Source organism: Microcebus murinus, chromosome 7, assembly GCF_040939455.1.
Source record: "Microcebus murinus isolate Inina chromosome 7, M.murinus_Inina_mat1.0, whole genome shotgun sequence".
Lineage (NCBI taxonomy): Eukaryota > Metazoa > Chordata > Mammalia > Primates > Cheirogaleidae > Microcebus > Microcebus murinus.
The window spans coordinates 40,662,086-40,675,466 of record NC_134110.1 but is presented as its reverse complement, the minus strand read 5'-3'; the positions used below and the strand labels follow the sequence as shown (position 1 = coordinate 40,675,466).

General features: G+C 36.1%; 1 long non-coding RNA gene across 1 annotated transcript; it reads left to right on the top strand.

Annotated features, from left to right (window-relative positions):
* The first annotated feature begins 893 nt into the window (after positions 1–893).
* LOC105882743 (uncharacterized) lies at positions 894–10,087 on the top strand. The gene is made up of 5 exons (XR_001159410.3): positions 894–1,169; positions 2,256–2,312; positions 2,394–2,517; positions 7,006–7,078; positions 8,347–10,087. It is a non-coding gene; the product is annotated as an uncharacterized LOC105882743 (long non-coding RNA).
* Positions 10,088–13,381: the final 3,294 nt, after the last annotated feature.

Here is a 13,381-nt window from a genome sequence, read left to right as displayed (position 1 = left end):
ATATATTGATGTTTAGAACCTACTCTAAATTTACTGATTTCATTTACATGACAGGTTTGATATATGTTTGGAAATTCTAATGATGTGCTAGGGATATATGGCGTCTAATGTCTCCGGATTTTTATGTTATATCTGAAAATGCTTTCTTTGTAAAGATTATGTACATTCATTTTCATAAATTAGATGTAATATCTACTTTCCTTAGAAAATATTGTTAAAACACCATGTGTATAGATATTTTGTCTAAAACCTTTTTCAATTGACTTTATTTTGTTTTGTATGTCACAGAAACAAGCAGATGTGATTGTCAATTGCATTATTTTTATAATGAGCTCTATTTACATCTTTAAATTTTGAAAATTATCAATAAGAAAATAACAATTTTTAGTTTTTTGTCATCTACATGTAGTTTTGTCTGTTCTGTTTGACTCTGATGCCTCCATGAAATCCTTGCAATTAGCTGCAAACCGGAGTGTCTTATCTTCAACAAAGAACTGTCTTAGAGCTTGGTGGAAAAAGATCATGCAAGATACTCTAGGGTTCAGATTTATAATAGCATTATTTTAAAAACTATGAGATTACACCATTGGACTTGATCAGGTGTTCCAGACATCTAGTTGAAAAGAAGATACATTCATGAAAGCCTGAAACACCTAACCCTAGATCTACTGGAACAATTAGTTATATAAGACTGAATGAGCAGATAAGAAATGATTGTGATATTTGTTTGAAATATTGATAATATTTATTGCTTTATTTTCTGTGTATAAGAAACTCTTTTTTCTTTTCTCTTAAGTTATCACTCATAACAGTTTCTTAGACTATACTTGTTTTTTGTAAACAAAAGTGAAACTTCTATCTTTTCCTGCTTAACACACACTCACAAATTTTGAAAATTTTATTGAGTCTTCTTATTTTCATGACAGTGTAGTTATTTGCATAGATGCAATAAGAATCTGTCCTCCTTGTTAACAGGACATAATTGGAAACATTGGTAATACAACCAAGGCTTTGCCTGGAATGTCATATTTGAGAGTGACACTTATTTAAGCAGATATGACCAGACACATTTAAGGAACTCAGGGTGGCCGTATGGGACCAATGCTTACAGAGCTCCTCTGGTGAGAACTGGCCTGATACCTGGCTTTGCAGGGTTCCCAGCTTTGCAGGTGAGCAAAGAGGGGCACTTCCCAGAAGGCTCAGGAATCTTAGGCTATTTGGGGGACTCAAGAAGAGAGGAATCATGCCAAATCAATAGGTACTGCAGGGGAAATCTGATGGTGAGTTCTTGGCTTGCCATCTTATCATCAAGAGGTTTTGAAAAGTCCAATTTGAGATTCTCTATGAAAACTCCAGGCAAAGCAAATGTAAAACAATCTAAATGCATATTGCCATTCTTGCTGCAACTGTGTAAATAACCAGGTCAAATCTCATGAAACCAACCTTATTTTGTGATCAAGAATAATCTTTCTTTGAGAATGTCTTTGATTAAAAGGGTGTCGGGGAGGGACTATAGAAAGAGCTTTTGTGTTTCAGTGGGAAACTGTAGCATACCCATTTGGATTATCAGATTCTTAACCTTGTCATTTATCTTTGAGCTATTTTGCACCTAGTTGTAAATTGCAGGTAACTGGCGAATATGTAAACTTTGTCTTGCCTGGTAGTGGAGCTTTCTCTCTCCCTGTGGAAAACCCAGTTCGGTACCACTTCTAAATTGGACTGGATCCTATCACTTTGAACAGATTGTTAATCCTTATCAGATTTTCAATTCTTCCAGCTTCTTCTAGCATCTGGCTATGAAATATTAACAGCCTCCAAAACAATCTTTCCATTTTTCTCTCTTCCTCTTGCCTCGGAGTCATTGAGAACTAAAACTAAAACCTCATTGCCGAAATCCTTACTGGAACTCTAGTTTGCATTTCAGCTGGCCTTTGCTCCCTAGGATTTTAACAACCACTGCAAGCTCAAGCCTGAAGACTTGTTATAAGCCTAGGAAGACTTCTCACCCCAGCTGACCATGCATGATTCAGCTCTCTTTTTGGACAAGCCACTCTTTGAACTCCGAAGAAAGCCTGGTGAAAGTGACCCTACTGAGGGCCACACATGCACTTATTGGAGAAGTAACCAACATGGAAAACCAAATATCTACTCCTAATGCATCACATAGAGTGCACTCTTCTAATTGGCTATCCTACAGCTTCCCCCTGCCAACAGCCTCCAATTTGACATACCTGAAGCCTTCCCTTTTTTTCCAGTAGAGAGTTTTCCCACTACTCAACCTGCATTTGAGTCTCTGTCAAGCATAAGTGATGGTAGGTGACTCTTGCTTAGAAAGCTCTGAATCAATAGCATTTGTTTGTTCTCATTTGAGTGATCTTTATTTCTTTCCATAGTTTTCTTGGAGGTTCCATGAAGATGAGGTCTGCACTTTTCATCACCACAGACCCCAGCCTTGAACCAGGTGCAGCACCCCTTGTGTCTTGCTGCTTGCTGCTTGTCAAGTCCAAGGATAACTTGGTAAGTCTGCACCAGGTCTGAACTGTACTCTCTGTGTTGAGTTTCTTGGCTATTTATTCTAAGTTTGGTGTTCTGGTTTTGTTATTGTCTCCTATTTTTTTGGCATTTTAGAACCAAATGGTTTGAAACAAACCATTGTTTTCATCTCTTTTGTGCTGTCATTTGTGTTACTTTTTTGTGCTGTCTGAAAGTGTGGTTTATCATAAGGAGAATCACAGTGTAGACCACAAGCTTAGGCCTTATAAACCTGTTGTTAGTGGCAGCCTTGCACACCTAATGAAATACCATCTTGTCATCAATTCTGTCTAAAGCCGCTTGCTTCACTATAGTGGATCTCTGTTCTGCCTTTATTGATTGTGCCTCTAGACCAGGAGATAACCTTTTTGCCTTAACCTGGGGAGGGTAAAGTCAGGCCATGGGGGTTCACTGAAGCCCCCTCCTATTTTTCCCAGGGCCTCAATCAAAATTTACAAAATGTATAGATCTTTCTTGTGATTCAGTTATACTATAATATCTAGATGATCTCCTACTTTGTTCAGTAAATAAGGAAGCCTATACAAAGAATTCCATTTGCTTGCTGTCAGCTCTAGCAGAAAAGGAACATAATGTTTCAAAAGATAAACTATAAATTTTCCAGAATACAGTCCATTATTTGGGACATGATCTATTTTAGGAAGAGGGAAAAACCTCTCTACTGACAGATTAAAGACTATCAAAATTTACAATATATACCCCTTTCAAGATTGCAACTGAGGGGATTTCTAGGTTTATCTAGATATTGCAGAGAATTAGTGCCAATTTTTTCAGTGATCATGAAATCTCTTTGTGAGTTGGCTAAGACACTCTGATCTGGGACCCTAAACATGAATAGGCCTTCTGTAGCCTTAAGTGACTGCCCAACAGCCTCCTTCCTTAGGCATCCCTAACTACAAAAAGGAATTTCATCAATTAATGCATGAGCAATCTGGACATGCCAATGAGTTTTAACTCCATTTCATGGAATCCATGAAAAACCAATTGCTTACTATAGCCCCAACCTTGACTTGGTTTTAAATGCTTATCTCCCGTGACTTAGGGCAACAGGTGCAGAAGCAAAACTTTTTGATGCTTCTGTACACTAGTCCTATAGTCTCTGCTTGACCTCATGGTTCCTTGAGCAATGCAGACTTTACTACAGCCTGAGTATATACAACAGTTTTCAGCCAGTTGACTAACCTCTAATATTCTTTCTCTCTCTCATATTACTATTTACAACTGCAATACACTGAATCCTGCCACTGTCCTACCCTTCGTAAAATAAGGAGACATCATGATTGTCTCACTGCCATTAGGGATCTTTATGTGCCTCATTCAGATGTATTAGAGATCCCATTGAGAAACCTGAGCTAATGTTATTATTTGTTGATGAACCATCCTTTAAAACTGAAACTGGAGGTTATTAAGCAGGATATGCTATCAGTAACTTAAGGAGTTGGGTCTTTAGAATAGAGTCCTCTATCAGAAGTAAAATCAGCCCAGTTGGCAGAACTTACAGGGTATGCCAATTAGCTAAATACCAGAGGATAAATAGATAGAAACACAGATAGATGATAGACGGATAGATAGATAGCAGATATGATTTTGGAGTAGTACATGACTTTGTTCTGCTTTCATGACAAGGGAGGTTTCTTACATCTGCTATGCTTCTCTAAAAATGTACCATAAGTTAAATAACTTTTAGATGTACTTTTATTACCTAGAGAGATGGCTGTTATAGAGGTTGGGGGCCATATAAAGAGAGACAAAATACAGGAGATAATGTATGCTAGATGAGGTACCTTAACCAAAATAATGATCCTATTAAAACTCTCAAAGTATAAATTTCTGATGTGGAGTAAGGAAATAGCAGAGGATATAAACAGGTGGAAGACCATACCATGTTCATGGGTCGGCAGAATCAACATTGTTAAAATGTCTATACTACCCAAAGTGATCTACAGAGTCAATGCAATCCCTTTTAAAATACCATCACCATTTTTCACAGATATATAAAAAAATAATTTTATGCTTCGTATAGAACTAGAGAAGAACCCGTATAGCAAAAGTAATCCTAGACAATAAAAACTAAATGGGAGATATCAATTTACCAGACTTCAAACTATACTACAAGGCTATAGTAATTAAAGCAGCTGTATACTGACACAAGAACAGGGATATTGACCAGTGGAACAGAACAGAGAACCCAGATATAAAACCATCCTCATATAGCCATCTAATCTTTGACAAAGCAGACAAAAACACACACTGGGGAAAAGAATCCTATTCAATAAGCGGTGCTGGGAAAACTGGATAGCCACATGTAGAAGACTGAAACAGGACCCACACCTTTCACCTCTCACAAAAATCAACTCATGCTGAGTAACAGACTTAAACCTAAGGTGTGAAACTATTAGAATTCTAGAGGAAAACGTTGGAAATACTTTTCTAGACATTGGCCTAGGCAAAGAATTTATGAAGAAGACCCTGAACGCAGTCACAGCATCAACAAAAATAAACAAATGGGACCTGATTAAATTAAAAAGCTTCTGCACAGCCAAAGAAACTGTCAAGAGAGCAAACAGACAACCTACAGAATGGGAGAAAATTTTCGCAAGCTACACATCCAATAAAGGGCTGATAACTAGAATCTATTTAGAACTCAAGAAAATCAGCAAGAAAAAAATCCAACAACTCTATCAAAAAGTGGGCAAAGGCCATGAACAGAAACTTTCCAAAAGAAGACAGAAAAATGGCCAACAAACATATGAAAAAATGTTCAACATCTCTAATCATCAGGGAAATGCAAATCAAAACCACAATGAGATATCACTTATCTCCAGTGAGAATGGCCCTTATTAATAAGTCCCAAAACAATAAATGTTGGGATGGATGTGGAGAAATAGGAACACTCCTACACTGCTGGTGGGACTGCAGACTAGTTCAACCTCTGTGGAAAGCAATATGGAGATACCTTAAAGCGATACGTTGATCTACCATTTGATCCAGCAATCCCATTATTGGGCATCTACTCAAAAGAACAAAAGTCACTCTATGAAAAAGACTGTGCACTCGAATGTTTATAGCAGCACAATTCACAATTGCAAAGATCTGGAAACAACCGAAGTGTCCATCAATACATGAGTGGATTAATAAAATGTGGTATATGTATACCATGGAGTACTATTCAGCTATAAGAAACAACGGTGATATAGCACCTCTTGTATTTTCCTGGATAGAGCTGGAACCATTCTACTAAGTGAAGTTATCCAAGAATGGAAAGATAAGCACCACATGTACTCACTAGCAAATTGATTTCACTGATCAACACCTAAGTGGACATATAGGAATAACATTTATTGGACATTGCGCAGGTGGCAGGGGGGAGGAGGGGATGAGTATATACATACATAATGAGTGCTATGAGCACCGTCTGAGGAATGGACATGCTTGAAGCTCTGACCCAAGGGGGAGGGGGGACAAGGGCAATATACATAACATTAACATTTGTACTCCCATAATATGCTGAAATAATAAAAAGAAATAAAAAAAGTTTCTTGTGTGATTTTGAAAAGCAAGAATGGGAAAAAAGTCTGGTTATTCCCTTTACTGAGATAATCTTTGGCACTCTCAAAGTGGCTGCTTGTGGCACCAGATCATTTCAAGTGGATATTAACTAAATTTCTCTATGAAATTACTCATCATGGAATAGATAAATTGATTAGTATTTTAAATCACCATTAGTGAGGAAACTTTTTAAAGACAGCTGAGGTTATTTTCAGGTCATGTGTCACAATCAATAACAATAACACTATCAATAACACAATCCTGAAAAAACTTGTAAAGGTGAAACATGGCCAGGACCCAAAGCCTCAATGGCACTTTGAACACCTTGAGATGGATTTTATGCAGCTTGTAGCCTCTATGGGATTTAGATATGTTTTGGTTATTGTATATCTATTTTCAGGATGAGCTGCCTGCTGCATTTCCTTGTTGGAAAGTTACAGCACTTATAGTTATTAAAAATGCTGCTTGATTTTGTGTCTCTAACCTGGGGCATCTCAACTTTTATATCAATTCATGGGGCATTCACCATTATAAAAGAATCGTGTACAACATTATTCCTTACTCAAAAAACAATACCATACTGAGTACCCACAATTTTCTGAGAAAAGTTGAAAAGACCTGTGACCTCAAAGCTCTTGAGTTCCCTTGGCCGAAAGTATTCCCACTAGCTCTTATGGCTATATGGTCCACTCACTCAGGAACACACTGGTTATCTCCCTATGAATTGGTAACTGGCAGGCTCATGCATTTAGAGATTTTTACCTCTGTTACTAGACTGCCTTGCTGCATGGTAACATGGCAAAATATTGCAAAGGGCTCATGTACCATACCCAGTCCTATCATCAAAGGGTTAAGGGTACCTTTGCACAAGATTTTGCTAAAATGCTTCTTCATTTTGATCTTCAGCCAGAATATTTCATCTGTTGGAAGAGACATCAGAAGAAGAGACATCAGGAGAAAATGAAAGGGACCTTATCAGGTACTGTTAACAACAAAATCAGTAGTGAAACTCCACAGAGTCAATGCTTGGGGCAATTCAGGATTCCACACAATTGGAAGGCTTCTCTAATAGGGCACTTTAACTTGAAGATGCTCAGAGATCCTGTAGATACAGGTGATTATTGGAAGGAGACAACTAACCCAAAGACCTTTACAACAAGCAGATGATTTCAGACAGTGAACAGCTTTTGCCCAAATGCTGGACCAAGACTCCTATACAATTCCTGTATTTTTAAAATCTACTTACTAATGATAATTCTTCTCATTTTTCTATAGGCCCTTGCTTGTCATCTACACATCATCGCCCTTTTCCTCTTTTCTTTCTTTCTTATTGTAATTGTTAGGTCAGGACATATTTATTCTAATACCATTATTAGTTTGACACAGACATTGGCCACTCCCTGAGTCTTATTGACTGCTGGGTGTTTTATTCATCACCTACACCAATTATAAAATCCTCTAGGAAATTCCAGTCTCGCCAAATAAGACCATAAGGGATTATAGCTCATAGTGTTTCTACTTGCCCCTATGTGGAAAAGTCCCCTTAACCACTTCGGTACCAGTGTCAACTATAGTCAACAGATGAACGCGCACAGCGACTTTAGCCAACAGCCGTGATATGACTTTTCTAATTTTTCATTTCTCAAAATAAAATTGTGAACATTTAAAAATAATGTAATGAAAACATCTATGTATATGTTACCTATTCTGATTTACATTACAAGTAAAGCTGCCTGTAAAATAAAACAGTCTTTCAGGTAAAGCTTTCCTCGTCACACAAGAGCAAAACAGATTCGTCGTCAATGCACAGCACAAACTATCGTACAGACTATGAGTGCCGGCTGTGGGTTAGGGTTCGCAGCCAGTGAGCGCCGTACCGAAGTGGTTAAACAAATCAACCTGTGACTTTACTAGTGTCCATCTCTCCTAAAAAAGAAAAAAATGATTACAATCTATTGATCAAACACTGTGTAATTCTAAATTTATATTCAACAACCTTATTAGGGAAATGGGCCAAATACTTGCCATCTGAAAGAGACTAATAGAAATCCATATATATATATGTGTGTGTGTGTGTATGTATAACTCATTGGTTAGCTGGTAATTTTATAGCAGTTCTGCTTATATCTAAAGATTTTCTTCCACCAACCTCTTGGAAGAAAATAAACTTGTGACTCTCGGGGTGCGACCCCTGGCTATTTGCTTTAGTTCAACCTTTTACATTAATATTTCTCTTTTTCATTTCAGGCATACTTGCTTAAGACACCTGCACTTCAGGATTCAAAAACAACTGACCTTTGCTATCACCTCTCATCAGACGGTTCAATTTATTTTGTAGGAACAACACCAGAAAGATCCCTGGAGAGATTTTTTATTAGATCCTGCATCATTCCACTCGGGAGGTTTATGTTTGTCTCTTAGTTGTTCAGCAGTCTATTATATTCATTCATGTCGAACAAAAGGAGGGACTGACAATGTTGCACTTTATCTGAGCTCTGTGTTTCTAGAAAACAGTGATGGTTAAGAAATCTTCCACATCCTTGTATTAGGAAAAAAGACTTACTTCAACAAAAGCACTCTTCTCTGTACAATTTAGGTAAGACTTCCTGTCCACTTTTCCTCATGACTCCGATAAGAGTCGTGCATACAGGTGTCTGTGGTCAACTGACTTTTGAGAAGGGTGCCAAGCCAATCGACAGGAAAGGATATTCTTTTTGACAAATAGTTCTGAGAAAACATGATAGCCACAAGCAAAAGAGTGAAGTTGAATCGTTACCTCACAATATGTATTTAAAAAATTCAAAATGTATGAAAGATCTAAATATAAGAGCTAAATTATAAAAATCTTAGAAGAAAACATAGGGGTAGTATAAATCTTTATTATCTCAGATGTGGCAATGAACTTTTAGATATGACACCAAAAACACAAGCAAAAAAAGAAAATAATTCATAAATTGAGCTTCATCAAAATTAAAAACTGTTGTTCTTCAAAGGATACTATCAAGTAAGTGAAAAGGCAAACAGACTGTAGAGATATTTGCAAATTATATGTCTAATAAAGAATTTGTGTCTAAAATATATAAGGAACTCTTACAAATCAATAATAAAAAAGATAAATATGAATAATATGTGTTATTAAAAATGGCAAAGGATCTGAAGAAATATTTTTTCCAAGACAGATAAACAAATGGCCAATAAGCATTTGAAAATATGCTTGGCTTCACTAGTCATCAAGTAAACACAAATCAAAACTACAATGAAATACTACTTCATACCCACAAGATGGCTAGAATTAAAACATCAGATAATAACATGTGTTGACTAGGATGTGTAGAAATCTGAATCCTCATAGGCTGTTGGTGGAAATGTGTATAGTGAAGGAAATTTGGAAAACAATCTAGTAATTTCCTCAAATAATTAAACATAGATTTTATCATATGACTCAGAAATTTTACTCCTAGATACATAGTCAAATGAAATGAAAACATATGTATATACACAACAACTTGAACACAAATGTTTATAGCACCAATATTCAAAACAGCCAAATGGTAAAATCAACCCAAGTGTCCATCATCTGTTTAATGGATAAACACAATGTGATATATCCAGACAACGGAATATCATTTGCCCATAAAAAGGAATAAAGTTCTGATACATGGTATAATGTGGATGGACTTTGAATACATTATAGTAAGTGAAAAAGGCCAGTGAAAACAGATCACATATTATGTGATCCATTTATGTAAAATATCCAGAATAAGCAACCCTATAGATATGGAAAGTAGGTTAATGATTGCTTAGGGATGGGAAGGATGGGAGGATGGGAAATGATAGGTAATGGGTAATTTTTTTAATGTGATGAAAATTTCCTAAATTTGACTGTTATGATGGTTTTAAAATATATGAATATACTAAGAACCATTGTATTCTACACTTTAAATGAGTGAATTGTGTGGCATGTGAATTATATCTCAATAAACCTGTTAAAAACAAAAGAAAACAAATGACCTAAGTTTGTAGATGTTTAGCTTTTTGGTAGCCTGACTTCTGAATATACGAAATTAGGGGCCCATATTGAACTATGTTTGCCCTTTTTAATTTAACCTACCAGTATTTTCACTGATGAAATTATCTCTAAAACTTTGTGGGGTTTCTATGAACCTTATGGGAGAGTCACTCTATGCCCTGAAAGCCGTATCCATTATTATGTTTAAGTCAAGGCTCCATCTATTTCTACCTATGAGGATACAAAAGTCGTTGGAAGCCCTTTTTTGCCTAACAGGTTTTGCTACCCACAACTATCAACGTGTCTGAGGTCTTAGTAAAGATTCTTACAAGTTATCCATTGCTATAAAACAAATCACTCCACAACTTTTAGTGAATTAAAACAACCATGACTTTTTAATTTCTGATCATTTTGTGGGTCAATTCAGAGAATCTTGTGCTGATTTTACCTGGATTCACTCATGTAACTCATTATAGCTGGATATTTGTCTAGGCATGAAGGTGCAAGGTGATCTCTCTCAACTATGTGGCCCCTGGTGCTGTCTTTTGGCTGGGATACCTTGATTTTTCTCTACATGGCCTCTCATAGTTTCTTCTCATGGCTGTCTCAGAGAAGTGTTCCAAAAGATCAAAGACAGAAAATGCAAGGCCTCTTAAGCCTCACTTCAGAATTTGTGTTGTCATTTGTGCCACATTTCTATTGATTAAAGCAAGTTATAAACTAGCCTATGTATTAAAGAGAATGGAGAAAGGAATAGGTCGACTGGAATAGGAATAGTGTCGACTGGAATAGGAAACCTATGGAAATTTTAAAAATATCTAACACAGTCTTATAATGATTTTGGACTTCATTCTTTAGTGATTGGGGCATCTCTAAAAGATATTAAACAGGAGGATTATGTGATCAAGTTTATGTTTTAGAAATATGACTATAAAGGTAGTGCAGAAGATAAACTGAAGAGAGGAAAGATTGAAGTTAGGCAGAATGTATTTAGAAGAATAATGTGGTAGTCAATTTAGAGATGGCAAGGGCTTGAACAAAGATTGAACGAGAGATATCTAACGGATTCTTTAATCTGACTTAGGGTCTAGCAAGTTTTAAAATTACATATAGCATGATAACTTATACTATGTGACTATGTGTAGGCAACAAATTATATATCACATTTTAACTATGCATGTTATATAAAACTGTACCATGTGAAAGACAGGGAATCATGAACACAGAATTTGGTTGGGGTGATGACTACTTTAGGCAAAAGAGGTAGGCTACTATAAAACATTTGCAACTTCTATTGGGTCATGAGCTCATACTCACTTATTACATTGCTAAACAAGGACAAAGAGAAAGGAAGATAGTTGTAGACAAAAAATGAGTGCATAGCATGAGACAAGGCTTATTTTCAATACCTGATGCAGGAGGGAAAATAGAACTTTATTCTGTTGTGTGAATCTCTGGCGATATGGATTTTTATGGAGCATTTTCCAAACTTGCTTGCTCTTGAATCAATTTTTCACAGATATACCTTTGGAAGTACCTAGGAACTTATTGTTATCATTCACAGATGAATAAGTTGAGTTATGAGATGTAAAACAAACTTGCTCTTCTTTCTTATTCTGAACCTTATATAGTTTTCTTTGGTTTGTTTTAGTGGTTTGTTTTTTTAAATAATTTTATTAGCTAATAAGAACTCAATAAAATTTAATGAGGTTTGGATGTTCCATGAGGTCCTGTGAATACTATAAAGGGTATATATGCCATATTCTAAGTCTCTAGAGATGAGATGCCCAATATAGTGGCTATAAGCCACCCATGAATATTAAGTGTTTGAAATGTGGATAGCATGACTTAGGAACTAAATTTTCAATTTAATTTAGGTTAAATTAACCTAATTAAAATTTAAATATTTTACATTAACTGTAACTTTATTGCTTTGGTAGAACTGTATTTCACTTGACACTATTGAAAATTTAGCATCCAAATTGAGATGTGTTAGAAGCATGAAATACACACTAGACTTTGAAAATTTACTATAAAAAATATCTCATTAATAATCTTTATATTTATTACATGTAGAAATGATGTCTGACATATTGGGACAAATTAAATATTAAAACTAATCTCACCTGTTCTTACTATAATATTTTTAATGTTGCTGCTGGGAAATTTCAAATTTCATCTGTGTGGCTCATATGTATTTCCGATAGCATTGCTCCTGAAACTTTTTATTTATCAGATAAAATACAAAGCACAAACTTTGAAACACTGTGCCTGCCCATGTGATTATCAGAAAGAAGAAAATCTCCTTCTATAGTTCCCTGACTTTTAAGTTGTTATCTGCAGTCAAGTTTGCAACATGTGTGGTCATAGCCCAAGGTTGTGAAGACTATTCACATGAGGGCGTGTGAGATTGTGGTGTGGGAACCAGAAAGGTGCCCTTTCTTTGTGGCAGTATAATCCAGATAGACAGTGCCTGTGACCCACCAGAGGCCTCTGCTTGACTTGTTTGTTTAATCAATCTCAAAAACCATTTATTGCTTGCTTGACTAAAAAGTGGTGATTATCACTTTAAAGAACCTTTCTTTATCAGCTCTTTCCAGAGCAGAGAATTCTCCTCAGAGCCACACAAATTCACTGTGTATATGCCAATGACTAGAAAGGCAGGAAGGATGGAAGGGAAGAATAAAATTGGAAAATGTGAGAGCCCAAAAGCAGCCCAACCCTTCATTATGGTGTCATTTGGACCAACATGGCTGAGCAGAAAGCCTGAAGCTCAACCCTGTTAGAGAAAGGAGCTTGAGCTCTCAAAGATACATAGAAATGGGAGAAGAAACAGTCTCGAAAAGAGTGTATGTGTGTATGTACACACAAAGAATACAACTTAAAAACGGTTACCCTTCCAAATGAGAACCTACATTGAGGCACATGCATTTATCTATCTCATAAACAATTATCTAACACCTGACTTGAGCTGATGGATTGGATGTAGATGGAAAGGAAAGAGAGAAATCAAAGATAAATGCTAAATTTCTGACCTGGTGGTGCTATTTACTGACATCTAAAAAGATTTGGATATGAGCAGGGTTCACTTAGGTTTCTTTAAGCTGAGGAGTTAGAAGTGAAGAGAGCTGTTGTGTCCATGCTAATTTTGAGAATCCTAGAATTCATTTAAACTGAGGAAATATAGAGTCCTGGTTCCATTCCAAACCAAAACATAAAATTCTCTTGAGTGGTACTCTGGCTTTGTTACTTTAAAAAAAAAATCTTCTCTAA